Raw genomic sequence first — 19,998 nt, forward strand, 5'->3', positions numbered from 1 at the left:
GAATAAACTTAACAGGGAATATGCAAAGCTTATATGAGGAAAACTTTAAAACACTCTGCAGGAAACAAAAGTAGACTGAATAAATGAAAAGACAGACCATGTTCTTAGATAGGAAAAGTTCATGTGTGTCAAGTCTCCCTAAATTTTAATTTTTAAATTTATTGCGATCTCAATGAAAATACCAAGAGGCTATTTTTTTAGAATAGGAAAGCTGATTCTGAAGCCCATATGAAAAAGTAAACAAGCAAGAATGACCAGCAAAACACTTTTGAAAAGGAATAGCCAATACTACAAAACCTCAAAAATGAAAAATTAGGGATTACCATAGGAATAGACTAACAGAATTGAATAGAAAACCCAGAAATAGACCCAAATAAGTGGCATCTCAAATCAGTGAGATAAGAAGGACTTTTTAATAAATGTGTATTATCTGGAAAAAATGAAGTTAAAACTATATCTCACATTGTATGAGACAAATTCCAAATGGGTCAAATATGTAAAGTATGAACACTCAAATGTACTATAAGAAAATATGAGTAAGTTCTCTTCTTACCTTGGAATGGGAAGGTCTTTCTAACTAGGACTTAAAATCTAGAAGCCATAAATATTAATAAATCTAACTAATTAAGAATCAAAAACCAGTGGCGCCCGGATGGCTTACTTGGTTAAGTGTCCAACTTTGGCTCAGGTCATGATCTTGCAGTTTGTGGGTTGGAGCCCTGTGTCAGGCTCTGTGCTCACAGTTCAGAGCCTAGAGTCTGCTTCAGATTCTGTTTCTACCTTTCTCTCTGCCCCACCCCTGACTGCGCTCTGTCTTTCTCTCAAAAATAAATAAACATTAAAAAAAAAAAAAGAATCAAAAACCACTATGAGGTTAAAAAAAATACCAATAATAACATATGCAAAGTCGAAACACAAATTACAAACCAAGAAAAAAAATTTTGATACTCAAATCACAGATAAAGAAGGCCTCCCTCCTTAACATATATAACAGGCTTCTAGAAATCAAGAAGAAAAAGACCCGTCACTCCAAAGAAAAATAAAGGGCATTAACAGACAGGTGACAGAAAAAGAAACACAAAAATGGCCTGTACACATTATAAGTGGCCCTCATTCATAAAAGACATACAAATTAAAATTAACCAACTTCATCCCAGAAATAGATTGTTATTCTACTTTCCCACTACTCTGACTCTGGAGCATTTACTTCTCACTATGTTCTCTTCTGAATGGCTCTATCATCGTTTTAGGAACAAGTGGGAAATTTATGAAGCTATATCTTTAAAAAAATTTTTTTTTAACATTTGTTCATTTTTGAGAGACAGAGACAGAACGTGAGTGGGGGAGGGGCAGAGAAAGAGGGAGACAGAATCCAAAGCAGGCTCCAGGCTCTGAGCTGTCAGCACAGAGCCCGACATGGGGCTCGAACCTACGAACTGCGAGATCATGATCTGAGCCAGAGTCGGACACCTAACTGACTGAGCCATCCAGATGCCCCCCACCTTTTTTTTTTAAGTTCTAGATCCCAAACACCTCTAAGAAGGCAAATAGGATTTAACTGGGTAAGAGTAGAGTATTATTGTTTATCAACATATTAAAATTCATGCTTAATGTTTTGAAACATGAAAAACCCATATACCATATGATAGAAGTCAGAATCTATTCCCTATCCTATTCTATGAACAAAGATGTTCTTTAAAAATAAAGTTGATAGTTGAATTATTCCTAAGTAGTTTTTGCAGACCTTACAGCTAAATGCAATTTTAGAATTTAGAAATATTCCTTAGTATAAACATCTGCCCCACCACATCCACTCATAAGCATATTAAATTCCAAATCAAATCTGTGTAGTCATATAAATCTACTACTTCAATGGTTATATGTTTACTTGCACTATTTATATGAACTATCCTAAAAATAACTGAAAAGAGAAAAAACAGTATTTATTTAATATACATAATCTCTTCCTTACATGTCCCAATCAAATTGATTTCCCAGTGTCATTATAACAAATGCTCATGCAATATACTATTACTATAATAAACCCACGCCCATACATCCAAATCGTGGTCATCACCAACATATGTTCCTGTTCTAGACACTCTACATGAAAAGTTATAATTATTATTTACATAGAAAATGTATATGCTGCATTCAGATCTCCCACTTAATCTTGAGGTCTGCATTCTTTGCATTTTGGTAAAAAAATTTTTTTGCCCTCCAGCAAGTAAATGTTTTGCCATCTCTTTTCAAAATCCTTTTGTTATACTTTGCAATATACTAAGAAATTTTTCTTACTTCAAAAAGAAGCCAATATAGTTTTAATTAAAAAGAAATCACCTTGTGGGAATTTATTTTCCACAAGGAAAGGTATGATTCTAGTCGCAGATTTTAAAATTCACATTGCTACAAAATATGAGGTAAAAACAGGTTTTTGAAAGATGGTTACAATTAAATATTTTCAATCTTTCTCAAATATGTTTCATAACAACACATGGAGTATCCCAAAATGCTAACATAATGTTTAATAACCAAAATGTAGGAAGAAATTGATTGTGGGGTACGGGAAAGGTTAATTATTAGTACTAACTATGCATAATGCATTAGAAACTATAATATCAATAATGAAAAGACCATCAGGATATTTAACTTAATCACTGAATTCTTCCCCTAAAATATAAATCAAACATTTCACAAAAAATATTATGTACACCAAATTGAAACAAAATGTCCAAATTTTTTGAAGCAGAGAAATTATTTCTTTTGATGTAAATATGAAACTCATTTTTCCCCTAAATAGTTATGGACACAAGTTAAAGTCTCCAGGATTTGGACCTTTGGAACACTATCTTCAGTGGTTCTCAATCTCTCTGCAAGGGTACATGATCCACCAACCACGGAGTCACCTGTGACTCCCTACTGCCCCACAGAAGCACCCCGTGTGCCTCAGAGCCACCATCACCAAACTACTCTCCTTGGCTCCAGCCCTCTTCGTACAACTTCTAATTCACCTCTGTTATCATCAGTAGGAAAATAATAAATATTTTCTGAATTTATAAATAAATTAGATCATATATTCCTCCAAAGTCCAGCTGAGTTCTGGACAAGTGCCCCGTTATCAAGGCCCATCGCTGAAGGAAAAGACAACATTATGATCCATCAGAGTCCAAAGCACAATTGAGAGTCTCACAACTGTGTTCTGGGAGATCGGTCACTAAAGACACCTTGCTTGAATTTGCAAGGAGGGTGCTCTGCATGGATTCTCCCCTCACATCTTTTCCCTGCTTTTCCCAGCCTGTCAAGGAATTCTTTTGGGAATCCAAAATTCTACAGCTCAGGGAGAATCTTAACCAATAATCTACACCCTACAAAGGAAAAGAGCAAAAGATGACTTATTTCTCCTCCTTTTTTATCCTGAGCAATTAAAGTTAATAAAAGGCAATCAAGGGGCACCTGGCTGGCTCAGTCAGCTAAGCATCTGAACTCTTAGTTTCTACTCAGGTCATGATCTCACAGTTTGTGAGTCTGAGCCCCGCATGGGGCTCTGTGCTGATAGCGCGTAGCCTCCTTGGGACTCTGTCTCCCTCTCTCTCTGCCTCCCTCTCTCTCTCTGCCTCTCCTCTGCTTTCTCTCTCTCTCAAAAAATAAAAAAAAAATTTTTAAAATTAAAAGATGAAAAAATCAAGTAATTTAAAGAACCACTTTGCCTTTCCTTTTAGAGCCCCTACAGAGGAACTGACCACTGGTTGCACTGGAAGTCCTGTACCAGATGACATTTTAAAAACTATTAGGATGTGGCTTTTAACACAGTTTTATGCACACAGTATTCTACTAGGAGGGAAAGGGAAAGTAGCCCCCCAATGTATCAATGTAGAGGTGAAAGGAATTCCATTTCAATTCACCCTGACTTAACCCAAATTATTAATTCTTTCAACAAAGAATACACATTTTAAGAGCATCCTGGGAAACTTTTAAAACAATTGTGTAAATTCTGATTGCTAGCCATGTAAGAAATTCTTGAGAAATAAGTAACTATAACCAACAATTAAAAACAACTATTTACCTTGAACATTTGTTATACTGATTTGGAAAGTGGAGGGGACAAATAGAGCTAAAGTTCAAAACCACGTGTCTCCTAAACAATGGAGCCGCAGATGTGTGTGTTTGTTTTTTGTTTGTTTGTTTGTTTGTTTGTTTTTTGCAGATCTGCCCTTCTTTGGTTTGTAATGACTATTCCCAACAAGAAAAACTAACCATTCTTTGAATTTGGAAATCAATATAAAAATACAGAGTTAACTCACTGACATACCTGTTATCACCTAATCATCCTGAACCCAGAATTCAGCCCTTCCTAGTTTCTGTAGAAGATTATCTCCAAGAATTTCAAGATTTTTCCCCAACTTCACCTAACATTAGGGAGTTCCTGAGGAGTTGAATGGCCTCCAGTCAGCTCTGTGTACTTCTCTCTTTTCTTCCCTCCGTGGGAATTGAAGGAGTATTTTCTGTCGCTTAAACTCCTTGGGAGCTTCACTGCTCGCCGAAAGTAGCTCTTCCAAACAAATGTAGCAGTAACCCCTAAAGTCGGTCCTGGGAAACACATTCTCTAGTGTGATCCCCCTTCTTTGCTCTCATTTCTTAATAAGCTCTTGCATACTCCTAGCCCTTGACCTTTTCATCTCCAAGCTTTGATGATTCCTTGCACCCAATAGCACATGGGCCTTTCTGCTTAATTCTGAGCTCCAAAGTCTGCAATTAACCTTTTGCTCAGTTCACTTCCACCCACTCCAAGAAATGGCTTCGTCCAATTTGGACCCGATCTCAGCTTGTATTTATCTTTGTCCTCTCTATTCTCCCAAACACTGAGGTATATCTGGTACCAACTCAACTTATACAATACCTAACACTCTCTTTCTTGAGCTCCAGATCTTTATTCCCAACATCCTACTACATAGTATGTTCTTTAAATGCAATAAAAGGTTCCAGGTTCTTTAAATGCAATAAAATAGATGACCTGGGGTCATCAGGCTTCTAATCATCAAACCTAAGAAACCTCAATTTTCCTAGACTCTCCCTACACACTCTCCTCCGCATCTAAGTAGACAACAAATTCTGTCAATTCTACTTGCTAATCACCTTCCGTATAATTACCTCCTCCACCCTTCCTCCATGACTCTCCAAATTTAGACCTGTATACCTTCTCAGACAACCTCTGATGTCTCTCTGGCATCTTCCCTTTTTGAGCCTTTGTATATCAGGATAATAATTTCTCTTCCCATGTTCTTCTAGTGCTTAGCACTTCGTTTCACACACAACAAACCCTTAGTAAATATTCATTAGTTAGACATCAAATCCTTGTGATCTCACATCTTTCCATTCCTTGGCATTCAGAGATTGACTCTGTCTCTCCATCCTCTTGTTTCTTCAGGATTCCTCTAACTTGCTATTGATGATCTTACTCTTTCCCTTTCAGTCAGCTTTCTTTATTACCTATCAAATACATGAATGGCATGAAAGGCCTCCATTCCAGCTGGAACCTATCCTTTCCAGGCTTATGGTTCATATTCTCCCTCTCACATTCTTTACTCAGTCTAGCTAAATCCAGCCACTAGCCATTCCCCCAAAACGTCATGCATTTTCCTGACTCCTTGCTTTGGCTCATGCTGTGTTCTGGAACACAGAAAGTCTTTTCTTCCCCCTCTTTCCCCGCGAAAAGCATTCCTAGTTTAAGACCCTAACAGAATGCCACTTTCTTTATAAAACTTACAGATTCCTCCAGACAGAATTTCCCTCTTCCTCTTCTCTCCTTCTTTGAAATTTAATTTACAACTCACTTTGTACAGGCATTTTATTTCTTCTACTAAAAAAAGTTGTTCAAAGAGTGTTTTTCAGACCACCTGGAACAGAATAACTGGAACCTTGTTAATAAAAAGAAAACATAGGGGCGCCTGGGTGGTTCAGTCGGTTAAGCGTCCGACTTTGGCTCAGGTCATGATCTCGCGGTCCGTGAGTTCGAGCCCCGCGTCGGGCTCTGTGCTGACAGCTCAGAGCCCGGAGCCTGTTTCAGATTCTGTGTCTCCCTCTCTCTCTGACCCTCCCCCGTTCATGCTGTGTCTCTCTCTGTCTCAAAAATAAAGAAACGTTAAAAATAAAAAATTAAAAAAAAAAACAAAAAACGAAAACAGAAATGCTACAGAAGCAGAGTCTCGGGAGGTCGAGGTAAGAGCTCTGTAATCTAAGAGCAAAGCGCCCCAGGACAGTGTGTGGTGATCCCGGAGACCTCAGAGTTGCAGAACTGGGCCTGGAAGTCAGTCAGACTGGGAGTTGTATTCCAGTTATGTCTCTGTCAAAAGATAATTTTCAGAAAAAGCTAAAACTATGACTCTGGTACAAAGAAAAAAAAAATGTTAAAGACTTCATTTAACTCATTCAATGAGGGAACCAGGCAGATGTTGTAACCTGGTCGAAACAGAATTCAAAAGAAACACATTTACAGGGCTATAAAATGGCTTGAACATGACAAAAGGCTACCATCAGATAATCCAGAAAGATGTGCAATAGCTCAAAGACAGTGAATCGGGTGGGTCTAGAAAATGTCCTCTGGGCAATGCAGTTCTCCACTGAAACATAAAATTTTTTCTACACCTCTTGCTAGCTGTGTGACTTTGAGTATGTTACTTAACTTCTCTGAGCCTCAGTTGCTTTATCTATAAAATGGTAATAAGACTTCATAATTAAAAAAAAAAACCATTTTAATGGGGATAATACTAATATTGCTCTTGTGAGAATGAAATGAGTTAATGAGCACCAAGCGCCCAGGATGATGTCAAGCACGTGATACTCGAGAAACATGACATAGTGGTGCTAGGACTAGTGGTAGTCTTACCACTGACTCTAAGTTCCTTGAGATTCATCCTCATTTATTAATGGCTGTATTCAGTCAGTCAACCAATGTGTGTGAAATACCTATTCATGCGAGGTTTGGGTGGATAATAAAATAGTCCTTTGTCATCAAGAAGTCTGGGCCAGCAAAGGAGATGAGAACTTAGGCAAATGATTATAAGGGGATATAATAAGTGAAAATAAAGGTATGTGAGCACAATTGACAAAATGGCCAACCATGTGTGCAATGTACAGAATGCTCACAGAAAAGCATTATAAAGGGGAATTCGAGCTGAATCTTAAAGGGTGAGCAGGAAATCACTAAGAAAGCACAGTGTGCTCACAATTACTGTGCTAGATCATTATGCTTGTTAATCTTATTTAATTCACAGAAGAGCCATATAATAATAGCTCTATTATTCACTCTAACTGAATACTTACTTTGTGCCAGGTGCTGTTTTAAATAACCATCACTATCCTATTTTATGAAGAAAAAATCCTGAGGCTTAGAGAAATCAAGTAACTCTCCCAAGATGATATGGCCAGTGAGTGGCAAAGCCACAATGCATCCCAGATAACTCTTTCCAAAGTGTAGGAAATATCATCTCAATTTACTAATAGAAGAATCAAAACCGAGAGAGATTATGAGATCTCCCAGAGAGACTGATCAGAAATTGTGTCCTTGGTTTTAAAGGCCAGGCAGATAGGAAGGAAACATACTGCAGAAACAAGGAGAACACGCAAAACCCTAGAAGCATGGAGGAGCTTAGCATGGTCCCAGGAACCAGAAATGTTTGGAACTCAACATGCATTTATGGAACAGCAATAAAAGACAAGACCAGTCAAGTAGGCAACGACTGTGAGAAAACAAATTATGCCATACTAACTATTGCAGACTCTGCTCAGGAGGGTATGAAAGCAATGACAGATTTTAAACAAGGGAATGGGTTCAAAGGTTTAGAAATTGGGGGCAAGGCAAACACTTATGAGACAGCAAAGACTAGTATTATTGAGATCAAGACTTTTGAAGTCAAACAACCTGCCACTTATCATGACCTAAGTAAGGCGAACCCCTTTGAGGAGAACCTCTCGTCATCTGTAAAATGAATATAATAATAGTGTCATCATGAGGCTTAAATGAAAGAAGGTAGGTAAGCATCTGCTACTGTACTTCAGATCTAATAGGCATTCAGTACATGACGGTGGTGTTACTAACAGCTGTTTATTGCTACTTTTGTTGTGATACAAATACACAGAGACCTAGTTTAGGTTTTTTTGAAGGAAGAACATGTTACAATACTTTTACCTGGGTTGTTTGATTTGTTCAGACACAGTAGATTGATTTATAGCAAAACAGCAAAGCCCAGGAACACAAAAAGAACCAGATTTCAGGAATGGCATGAGGTTAAGGGTTCCGTTTATCAAACATTTTTTGTGTCCCCACTGTGTGTGTCTAACATTTTATTACGTGGTACATATCTAAAAATAATTAAGACATGATCTCTTTTCACAGGGAGTCAACAGGTTACAATATAGTTACTTTGGTGCCGCCTTATCGGAGAATCTTGGCCTCCTCTCTTATTTACAACCTCACCTTCCCCTAAGGTCTTATTCTTACACTACTCTTGCAGAAATGATCTTGGTTTCCCTACTTGGTTACCTGCCCTTCTCCTCCACCTTGGACTACTTCCTTTCTTGGCTGTTCCAGCTGGACATATCACATTACACCTATTTGATCCAAACCTATCCTTAGTACCCTGGTTCTGAGCCACCTTGTTACTATGGTCAAGTTAAACCAATTTTCTCAACAGTTGGTCCTAGAAGTCTTCTCAGAGGAAAGCACCTAGATGAGTTATTGTGAGTAGATGGTACGATCAAGAGCTGGGTTTAGCAAGAGACAGGATCATAAGAGACCAAACTGTTCCACATCAGACACTCACTTCGGTGTATGAAAGAAATAGTTAGAAAAGAGAAGGGAAAGAGAGAAAAGAGATGGAAGACAGAGTAACTTCACAGCACACCTAAAATATTTTTATAATATTTATAATAAAATAGTATATATTTTTATAACACTCTATCTTCTTTGCATTTTTTGACTCCTCTCATGTCTTCCAAATCTTCAGTAAACCTTCCATAATCCCTAAGCTCCCATCCCTCTCCACAAACACATACACCATGTGAGTGGGGGTGGGGGTGGGGTAAGTGAAGAAATGACGGGATCAAGGTCCACTCTAAAAGAGAAAAGGAGCAAAATGGAGACAGCAAACCCTGAACAGAGTCCATAACTGAACCCAATAGTAGGAGCAGGGCCCAAGGTAATGCTCAAATCATACATGTCTGGGAAATTGGCAAAACAATCAGCAGGTACTGTGCTCATTTAAGAGTTGTGTAATAGGGGCCTGAACCCATTTTAACGTGTTAAAAAACAAAACAGATGATCTTAGCCGATATCCGGGTCATGATTTCTTGAGAGTCATTCATGATTTGGTACAAACTCCATAGGTATGCCTTTCCGACTTTCCTACTGCCTTCCCCACAGCTGACCACCATTGTCCTACCCATGTCACTGTAACAGTCACCATGGGATCAGCAAACATTTTCTTGAAAGGGCAGGACAGGGGCGCCTGGGTGGCGCAGTCGGTTAAGCGTCCGACTTCAGCCAGGTCACGATCTCGCGGTCCGTGAGTTCGAGCCCCGCGTCAGGCTCTGGGCTGATGGCTCGGAGCCTGGAGCCTGTTTCCGATTCTGTGTCTCCCTCTCTCTCTCTGCCCCTCCCCCGTTCATGCTCTGTCTCTCTCTGTCCCAAAAATAAATAAAAAACGTTGAAAAAAAAAAAATTAAAAAAAAAAAAAAGAAAGGGCAGGACAGTCAGAATAGAAGCAGCTAAAGACAATATGTAAATGAATGGGTATGGTTGTGTTCCAATAAAACTTTATTTACAAAATCAGGTGGTGGACTTTCTATCCTGCTCCTTCTGTTCTCCACATTATAATCAGAGTACTCTTTCAAAATGTGATTCCTCTGCTTTAACACTTGATTGGCTTCCCATTGGTCTTAGGATACAGTCTAAATTCCTTAACAGTGTAAATAAATTTCACCTCATTATCTCCTCTCTAGCCATTTCTGGCTCTGAACTCAATTTTTCAGCACTATTGAACAGCTTTAAATCCCACAAAGTTCTGGTTATCTCTTCCTTCCATGCATTTGCATATGCTGTTCTTTGGCCTGGAATCTTCTTCTCTTCCCCCAATTCTCTGACTAGTTGATCCTTTCTCATCTAAATTTCAAGTTTCACATTAAGTCTAACTTCCTCCAGGAAGGTTTCCCTGATTCCTAAATTCTCACAAAGTGCTGAGATTGCTGGTTTCATTGTCTGATTCTCCTGCTAGTTTGAAGCTCTAGGAGGACAGGAAACTGATTTGCCCCTCACCACTGTATTCCAAAGTACTCAATAAATAATTGGTGAATAAATGGATTCTTGACTGATGAGGAAAGAAAAGACAAGAACCAACCTAAAAATGAAGGGGGAGGGCCCTCAAAGGCTAATTGGTGGAAGGCAAGCTGAGATTTGTTTGAATTGTTCCCTCTAATCCAAAATCAGCTTCTAGAGCACTTTGCTTTCTATTGTAGCTTACCAAGAGGTTTGGGAAACATACACTACATTGTCCAGACTTTCTGATGAAGCAACCACAGTCCCGAACGGTTTCACTTCTGCCTTGGTCTCCAGATGTAGTCTGTTCACCCTCTCTTTGGCACCTGATCTCTCACCTCACATCCTGTTTACAGTCTTGTATATAGTGTACTTTATATTTGGCAATTACCCTCGCAGAGAGATCTTGGCCTGCCTTTCTGACCAATACTCAATTTCGGATATCACGTGGCAGGCATATTCTACAGGCCAGGCTCATGGGCTTCCTCTATACACCAGGCCTCACTTAATCACTTAGTCCTCCTAGCCTCACAATGGTATCAGAAATCTGCTCTTATTATTTCCACTTTACAGTTCACAAAAAGTAAGACCTAAAGGGAGAGAATAACTTGCAAAAGAAACCAAACCAAAGGCAGAGCTGAGATGGAAGGGATGCAAGTCTGACTCCAGAGCTCGAGTTGCTACCCTCATACTACTTTGCAGTTCTTCTAGGACTATGTTTTCTTACCTGTCTGTGTGCCCCAGAGGGCTTTGGTGGGGCTCCCACACAGTTCATCCTAAATCTCACAGACAGCGTGCAAACAAGGCAATCATAGTAACACCACGGTCACTGTGCTAAGTGCTGTTTATGTAAGTGTTCCCTCATTTAACCTGCTCAGACCCTAAGATGAAAGATAAGGTTAGCCCTATTTTACAGATAAGGAAATAGAGGCACAAAGAGGTAAAATAGGTGTCCAAGTTCACACAATTAGTAATGGGAGGACCTAGGATTTACACTTGGACACTCTTGACTCCACAACCCACATTCCTAGGCAAGAAGAGAATACACAGGGAGATTAAAAGCACAAAGGATTCTTCAGGCCTCATAAGATGATGCGACAATATATGGGTGAGGGTGAATGATTCAGGCTTTACTCATCCCAGATAGGAGATTACAACCAAGGATTTCTTAGTTAGTTATTGCTGCCTAAACAATCACAAAATTTCATGGCTTAAAATAATAATCATTTATTAGCTAACACTTCTGTGGGTCAACAATCTGGGCTGGACTTGGCTGAGAAATTCTGCTGGTTTTGCCTGGGCTCACTCATAGTGACAGTCAGCTATGGCAGCTTAGCAGGAGCTTTGATGGCCCAAGATGGTTTCTCTAGGGTCAAGGCCAGCTTCATGGGCATGCAACTTGTGCTGACTTTATTGTTCTGCTATTCCTGTCTTGAGATTCTCAATAATTATAGAATAAAGAGGCTACTGGGCCTTGCAAATTATGTCACCGGTCATGCTAGTGGTTCATGCTGGATGCCAGCTGGGCATCTTTTACCACATAGCCTCTCATTCTCAAAGAAGTCAGCCCACATTTTTTCACATGATGACAGAAGCTTGCCAAGAGGGTGACAGCAAAGCTTGCAAGGCTTCTTACTCTAGACTCACAATTCCCACCTCCTTACTTTTGCTGCATTTTACTGACCAAAGCAAGTCACAAAGCAAGCCCAGATATTAGGAGGTGGAGATCCAGAATCTACTTCTTGATAGGAAGAACAGAAAAGTCACAGTGCAAGGGGGCATATATAGTGGGGGGATGAGTTTGTGACCATTAATTGCAATCTATCACAGAGCAGGTACATGTTTAAACAAAAATAATTTTAGTCTTGGCCATATTGTGATTATGATCTCTCCTGCGGTCAGTCCAGGCAAAGGTGTCCTGGATAACTTTGGTACAGCTGACCCTTGAACAACATGGCGGTTAGGGGCACTGACCCCCATGCAGTCAAAAATCTGCACATAAATTTTGATTCTACAAAAATTGAACTACTAATAGCCTATTGTTGACTGGAAACCTTACTGATAACATAAACAGTCGATTAACACATTTTGTATGTTATACACATTGTATACTGTATTCTTACAATAAAGTAAGCTACAGAAAAGAAAATGTCAAGAAAATTATAAGGAAAATATATTTACAGTCATGTACTGTAAAAAAAAAAAAAGTCACATATAAGTGGACCTGTACATGTTGTTAAGGGTTAACTATAGTTGGATAATACAGATCTAGAACGTAAAAGGGAATCCTGGCGTGACATACAGGTTTGGGAGTTGTCAACATGTAGGTGATAGGTTTCTGAATAAGCAAATCAGAATCCCCAGAAAGATTGCATTAATTAAGGCAAAGGTAAACAAAGAAGTTCACTTGATCCTTCAGACACTCAAAATATCTGAGTGTACTCTTCTTCCCAAACCTCTTGACCTCTCTCTCTAAGAGAGACCATATGTGGGCCTATCCAGGCACCGGGCCACCAGGCACCCCACTTGATTCCCACTCTTAACCCAATATGCAGTGGTGAAGCAGGAATAGAATTAATTATAACAAAACTTCCATTTCAAAAAGGACAGAATGGGAACATGCAACAACCAGTAGTCCTTCATAGTCTTTTTTTGCAGACAGAAATTCCTGCCCTGGCCATGGAAGGAGTTCCCTGATTAACCCACCTGGATGCATTTGGTTATGCCCACAGTGCCCCCTGGGTTCAATATTCCAGGAGGTTCTCCCTTGCCTGTAATCCTCCAGGTTCAAAATTTCAGTGAATATTGGAGAGTATGCTTTCCTGGAGATGGCTTGAGGACACAATGATTGGCTTTTGCACATCAGATTTTGGGTTTCTTTGGCAATACAATTCCTCAAGATCTTAGGAGGCTTCCATGCTATTCATCTCCAATCTGTTACATGTGCCAGAAACTATACCCAAAGTTCTTTTCTGGACCGAGCTCTTAAACTTGCTTATTCTCTAGTTTCTATGCTTTATTTGTTCTTCTTTTCATTCTTTTAATGGTGGCTACTGTGAGGTAATCTTTAAAAAAATAAGTGAGGGTAACACCCTTAATCTGACCTTTGCTGCAAGGCTAGATTTCTTTGGCTAAGGGATCTTAACGGGTGGGCTTTAAGAAAGTCTCTGAAAAACAGTCTTCTCCTGTTTGACTATAGAAATAATTGGATTTTCCAACCTTGTGAGGCCCCAATTTTCTATATGCTCTATTTCCTTCCATCTCTCTTTGAAAACCCATCATTTCCTATGTGAGCTCATTTCTTTCTTGAAAAACCTTCCTAAACTAACCAAGGAACAACAGTTACACATTTGCATTCTGGTTCTTTCCAAATGCTTCCTCTAAAATGCAGCCATATGAGAAACATGGTCAGTCTTCCAAATTGAGTAAGATTTTTACCAAATGTTTTGCAATGGCACTACAAGAATCACCAGTTTTCCAGCTTGTAAGATCTGTTTCTTCACTGACAATTCTCTGACCATTTAGGTAATACTATATGTTTTAAGATTTTGTTAGAGGTCCCCCATTTCCAGGTATCAATTTTTGTATTAAAGGCTAAGTTGCTGTCACAGAAACCCCAGAAAGCAGTGAAAAATGAAAGTAAAGAAATGAAAAATGAAAATAATTTCTTCCCTTCTCACCTAATAGTCGGGCCTAGACTGAAAGGGCACTCTGTTCTGTGAGGTCATTCAGGACCCAGATTCCTTCTATCTTGTTGTTCCAATCTCTCCTAGGATGTCTTCCTCATCTTGATGGATGCAACTGGTCATAGACCCATCCATGGAGGAGACAGCAAACAATGCAAGGCAAGCCGCCTTCTTTCAAAACGGTAAGGACAAAGTTGTACTCTCCACTTCTAGTTATAGTCCATTGGCAAGAACGTCCCCACAAAACCATACTTACCTGTAAAAGAGGACAAGAAGGAGTCTCCAGCTAAGCGAACATGCACCAGAAAGAACAGATGTTATGGTGGCAGCCATTCATCTGCCACAGAAGAAAGGATTACCAAAGTTAAGAATCCTTAGAAATTCAAAGACCAAAATGTGGTAAGTAGGAATTTATTTCTTAGAAGGAAAGAGAACAGCAGTGTGAAAAAGAATAAAAGAAAGGGAAAATCCAGCTGGTGGCTACGCAAGTTTCCATTTTATTATTTCTAGTATCTTCCAAATATGTTTTTAAGTTTTTTTTTTTATTTTAAGGGAAGTAAATAAAAGAAAAACTAAAGAAGAATATCAAGATAGAACAATAGTGATGTGAGGAGAATCAGAAGAAAATATAGTAATGAAAGTCAATGGGAGGAAAAAAAAATGCAATTGCCTGAGAGAAGAGAAGAAAGGCTAGAAAAGGAAATGCTCTTCTGGACTCAAAAATCTAGAGGTTCCTGGTGAATCACTGTGGCAGAAGCTAGATTGCTGCGAAATACAGAATGAAAATGAACAAAGAAAAATGAGGCAGCAAACATGGACTTGTCTCTTTTAAAAACAGAGTTTTTGGCAAAAAAAAAAAAAAAAAAGAGAGAGAGAGAGAGATAAAATGGTAACTAGTTATGACTAGTTTCACTTACGTGTGGACTAAGATGAGAACCAGCCCCCAGGGACTAAGTTGGGGTATCGGGTTCTGGAGATGAGGGTGACCTCCAATTCCAGCTGCCCAGCATATACATAATGTGTGCCCTGAACAGCTGGAAAGCAAAGTGCTCTGCATCTTAGGCTGGTAAAGTTTTCCCCAAGTTCAGAACTACTCTTGGATACAATGGTTGAATCCCACAGTAATGGGGTCCTGGGGCCTCCAGAGACAGTGCCTCCATCTACTCCACTCTCAGTTGCCATGTCTGCATGAGATAGATGGCTTGTTCCCTGGACAATCAGGGATCTAAGCTCGCGTGGAAATGAAGGACCCAAAACATCTCAGCCACAGGTGGACTTTGGGCAAAACCCTTCCTCTTCAGAATATCAATTGTGGGGAGTGGAGGGGGGCAATAAATCAATAGATATGAATGAACCAGAGGAATAAGAATCAGCAATAGTAAAATATAAACATTAGGTACTTTCATTTGGCAGACCAAACTAAAAATAACTCACTTCTACCCCAAACTCCCATAAGAGACCCAGAATCAACAAATTCTACTTAAAGTTGCTGCTGTTTCTGCAAAGTGGAAGAGAAAGTAGCAATCTCTTGTTCTTATACTATAAGGCCAAAATTCTTTTAAAAAAAAAAAGAATATTTCATGAATAAAGGAGAAGAGTGTATTGTCTCTGAGGAAAAGAAGTGCTTCTTGTTGCAATGTGTGCTTACATTTCAGAAGACACAGAGATCACTTTGGTGGGAGACTAACCAACTATCGGAAGATTCACCTTCACCCTCAGTCATGAGACTTAAGCCCATTATTCTCTGGAGCCCCAAATGACTGAGTTAAAAAGAAAAAAAAAAGAATGCTCATTCTGATAAAGTCTGAGGTATTGGGATATGGAAAAAGAAACCAAGAAATAAAGCCTCCTTTGATGGAAAGTGGTTGAATATTTCTGAAGGATGAGAGAGACCGCCAGAATGAGAGACTTAGAAGAAAGAAATGTAAAAAAAAATGGAGAGGAAGCATCTGAAAATCCCTTTCTTGGGTGGTTTGTCAAGATTTTCAGAAAGTTATGGTGGTGGCTGCTAGGGAACACAGGCTAAGATAGGGCAAATCTGACATACCCCATTTATTTGAAAGTTTCATCAGAGAAAGGCTCTGTTTCTTTTTGTAGGAGCAAATCAGGTCTGCTCAAATTCAACCAAGCTCTTAGACACTCAGACACTCTTTGGGTCAGTACACCATAGAGGGATCCATTATGCATAGGACAGTGTCATTCTAGGGCAAGGCCTGTGTCAATCAATACCTATTTCTGTAGCATTGAGAGGGCCATGCTTCCTCCATATGCTGAGAAGAACCCTCCACATGCTAGGAGTCCACAGAATAGGCTGCCTGGCTACATGATGAGGATGACTGCCTCTCAAAAACTGAAATAAAACTGCTCTGTGCTCATCAGAAGGCTTCAGTTCCATGAAATAGCCCAATTGCATAGAAATAGACTGGGAGTGGAAAAACACTCTGGCAAAAGTGTAAAAGGTGTGGTTAAAGACTGGAGTGCCATTTTCATGTGGTTGGGCTGTGCCTGGCTGGTAGTTTCAAGGAGTTATGCTGAGCCAGACTGATTGAGGGAGGGTTTTATTGATTTTGCTTTTATTTTTTTAATGGGAGAGACTTGAGCTTTATAGGCTAAGGATAAAGACACAGCGAGTCAGTGGTTACATATTCAGGAAAGACAGGGCATAATTGATGGAGGACACTGACCATAAAAGGTTTTATTTAGTTTATAGCATTTGTTCAGAAAGGGAAATTTAAAGATTCTTTTAAATTTCCAAGTTAAGATGCAGTTATCCCACAGTTCCCTAGGTAAATACTAATTAAGTATTACAAAGTGGTAAGACTTTCTCAGGTTCATTTAAGTTGTCTTTTAACTTACTCCAAAACAAATACAACTAGCAAAGTCCCATCGGAGTACTAGTGTGGCGAAGGGAATCTTAAGTTTGGGAAACAGCTAAGTCATCTGAGATTTCTATCAAAAGCTGTTGTTGGTAAATTAACAAGCCTGTTTGTAACAAATTGAGAAGGGATTCCCAATGAAGAGGGTACCTAATGTTGAGGAAATATGAACAGGATATTAAATAAATCATGGAGACGCTGGGAACAAACAAGGTTAAAGGGCACAGCAAGAGCTATTTACCTGCTGTTGTAAAGTGTATTCACATATTATTTACACAACACTTCCAAGAGAAAATAACACTAACCTTTAAGAAGCACATCTGTATATTTCATTCTTCTTATCCCCTTCTTCTAACGTAACATGTTTTCTGCATTAAGTACCTTCCCTAGGTAACATCACCATATTCCTGAAGCCACTAGATGGCCACAGTATATCCACAGGAAATCAAATCAAAGCAGCAGCAGTGATGATTTAGCGTGGTAAAGCCTCAACTTCCTCACCTACAAAATAGGGATAATAACAGTGCTTAAGTTCATAGGAGGTAATGAGGGGTAGTTGGGAAAGTACATAAATGCCTACAAAATGGTAGCCTGCATGTTTTTATCATGCATGTGAATTTCACACGTTGACCATGTTTTCTCTTCATAGAAAGTTAAGGAATAATGTATAGTCAGATAAGAGAGAAGATATAAATTTGTGTGTTTCTAACAAGGACAAAGAGCACTGCCGCAGCAAAGAAAGAATTTGGGGGAGGGCGGTGCTGGGTGGCTCAGTCAGTTAAGCATCCGACTCTTGGTTTCAGCTTAGGTCATGATCTCATGGTGCATGAGTTCAAGACGGGACCTGAAATTTTTGGGCTCCCTCTCTCTGCCCCTCCCCCACTCATGCTCACACATGCACTCTCTCTTCCCTCTCTCAAATAGACATTGAAAAAAAGCATATGGCAATCAAGTTTCAGGGTCTGTAAATAAAGTTAAAAAAAAGAATTTGGGAAAGATATTGTAAAAAGGGCAGATGTACAATGAAGAAGACAAGACAGACTTGATAGACGTGCCAGGCAGAGGCTTTGCGGGGAAGGAGGGTTTGGATGAGAAGAAAACTAATTCGCAAGATTTCAAAGACAAACAGTGTTTAGTGCAGAAACAGAGTTGTTTCTGATTTTATTTATAGGTCTAAAACTGGAAATATGGTAACTGAAAGGAGCTATTACTGCTGTGGTTGTCATTAATAAACAGTATGACATGGTGTGATACCATGATTGTCTGGAAATGTATTTTTAAATGAGATTTTAATGTCTAGTTAAATTTGGAACTGATAAGGCATTTTGTGTGTATAGGGCTAGGGCAAGGAATTTATAAAGATATCTGGAAAGATGTATCTGAGATAAGTGAACATAAGGTAAGGCAATAAAATTAGTGTGTCTAGTAATTTCACTGCAAATTTATCTTTTTTTAAAAATTTTTTTTTAACGTTTATTTATTTTTGAGACAGAAAGAGACAGAGCATGAACGGGGGAGGGTCAGAGAGAGAGAGGGAGACACAGAATCTGAAACAGGCTCCAGGCTCTGAGCTGTCAGCACAGAGCCCGACGCGGGGCTCGAACTCACGGACCGTGAGATCATGACCTGAGCCGAAGTCGGCCGCTTAACCGACTAAGCCACCCAGGCGCCTCCACTGCAAATTTATCTTAAAAAGGCATGAATCAAGAGTGATTATACACAGAGAGACAGACAGACAGATATATATCTATTTAACCTGGTATCATTTTGGAATGCAGTTGGACAAAAATCTAGAAAACAGAGAAGCAACTCTTTACTAGAATATGAAAGAGCCACTGAAAAAAAATTTTTTTTGGTAGGCTCTATGCCCGACATGGATCTTGAACTCACAACTCCTAGATCAAGAGTTCAGTTTCACCAACTGAATCTGCCAAGTACCCCTGAAAAAGCCACATTTTAAAAATCCTTTGCCTGCTATTTAGTTCTAATTTTATAAAGGAAAAGTTAGTCATAGTAAATAGCATTATATTTCTATCTTCCTTCCTTTGGTATATATAGCACAACAGCTGGTGTAAATATATGATGAATACTTTTAATGATACTGTAGAAGGGAAGAGTGTGAGCCTTTTGGAATTCTGACTGCCAATTCCTGGCTGTGTGACCCAGAGCGAATGATCTCTCTATACCTTAATGTCTTCATTTGTAAAATGGTATCATTATAATGCCTACCTTGTAGGGTTATTGTGAGAATTAGTTAATTCATGCTCCAAGTGCCTGCATACAGTAAGCACACAATAAATGCCAATTACGTATTAACAATTGCCTTAGCCTTCAAGGGTTAGCATTCAAGGAATCCTAGCAAGTGGCTTTATCCAGGAAAGACTGCAATGTAAACATATATTAGCATATCTCACAAGGACTTGGCTATCATGCAGATCATTTGGGTTGTACGGGGACAATTTCTATCACCTATCCTACCCAACCTTGCAGAACATCTTTAATGGTAAGGCATACTACCATCAGTCCTGGTGTTCACAGTTCTGTCTGTGGCCCACACTAAGAACTCCCTTCCAGCTTTACCCTACCATGTCATGGGCAAACATAATGCTGACCAGAGCGGTCTTTCTGGCTCTTGCAGAAGAGCTTCAGTCTTCTTTATCCCGCACTTTACTACCCTCATTAGGATTGAAGATTGTTGAACTCTGGTGGGAAGGGGCCTACCTGCCAGGGTCCCTAGTGGCCCATACTCCAAGCAGTCCATGAAAGCATGGGTTGGGTGGCTTTTCTCTAGGAGGCCCTGTCAAGAGGTGTGCAGTTCACATAGTCAGGCTCATTGTTAAGTCACTGCTTGGGTATTAACTCTTACTGCCTTACCACTGTACCCCCAGCAAGTTGCACATACTAGGTACTAGTAGAACTGAACTGAAATGAATTGAGAGCCTGCCCTCATCCCTATTTACTTCAATGCCCAGAAGCCTTCCAGATTAACCATTATCATCCTGATTCTTACCTCCACGGTTATTTGTAAATTCCCCCAATCTGAACCAACTCGCATTCCTCACCACCCTTCAAACCCTTTCACCGAATTCTTTGAAACCTCCTAATCTGTAACCTGCAAACCCCTCCT

General features: G+C 39.5%; 1 protein-coding gene across 1 annotated transcript in view; it reads right to left on the bottom strand.

Annotated features, from left to right (window-relative positions):
• TLCD4 (TLC domain containing 4) overlaps window positions 1-19,644 on the bottom strand; it is a 103,860-nt gene extending 84,216 nt beyond the window's left edge. Inside the window, exons 1-2 of the mRNA XM_058716481.1 lie at window positions 19,593-19,644; window positions 17,177-17,372 (exon numbers count right to left, since the gene is read on the bottom strand). The gene's annotated coding sequence lies outside the window, so the exon portion shown is untranslated. The remainder of the gene's footprint in view (window positions 1-17,176; window positions 17,373-19,592) is intronic.
• Window positions 19,645-19,998: the final 354 nt, after the last annotated feature.

The sequence above is a fragment of the Neofelis nebulosa genome, chromosome 2, assembly GCF_028018385.1.
Source record: "Neofelis nebulosa isolate mNeoNeb1 chromosome 2, mNeoNeb1.pri, whole genome shotgun sequence".
Taxonomy (NCBI): Eukaryota; Metazoa; Chordata; class Mammalia; order Carnivora; family Felidae; genus Neofelis; species Neofelis nebulosa.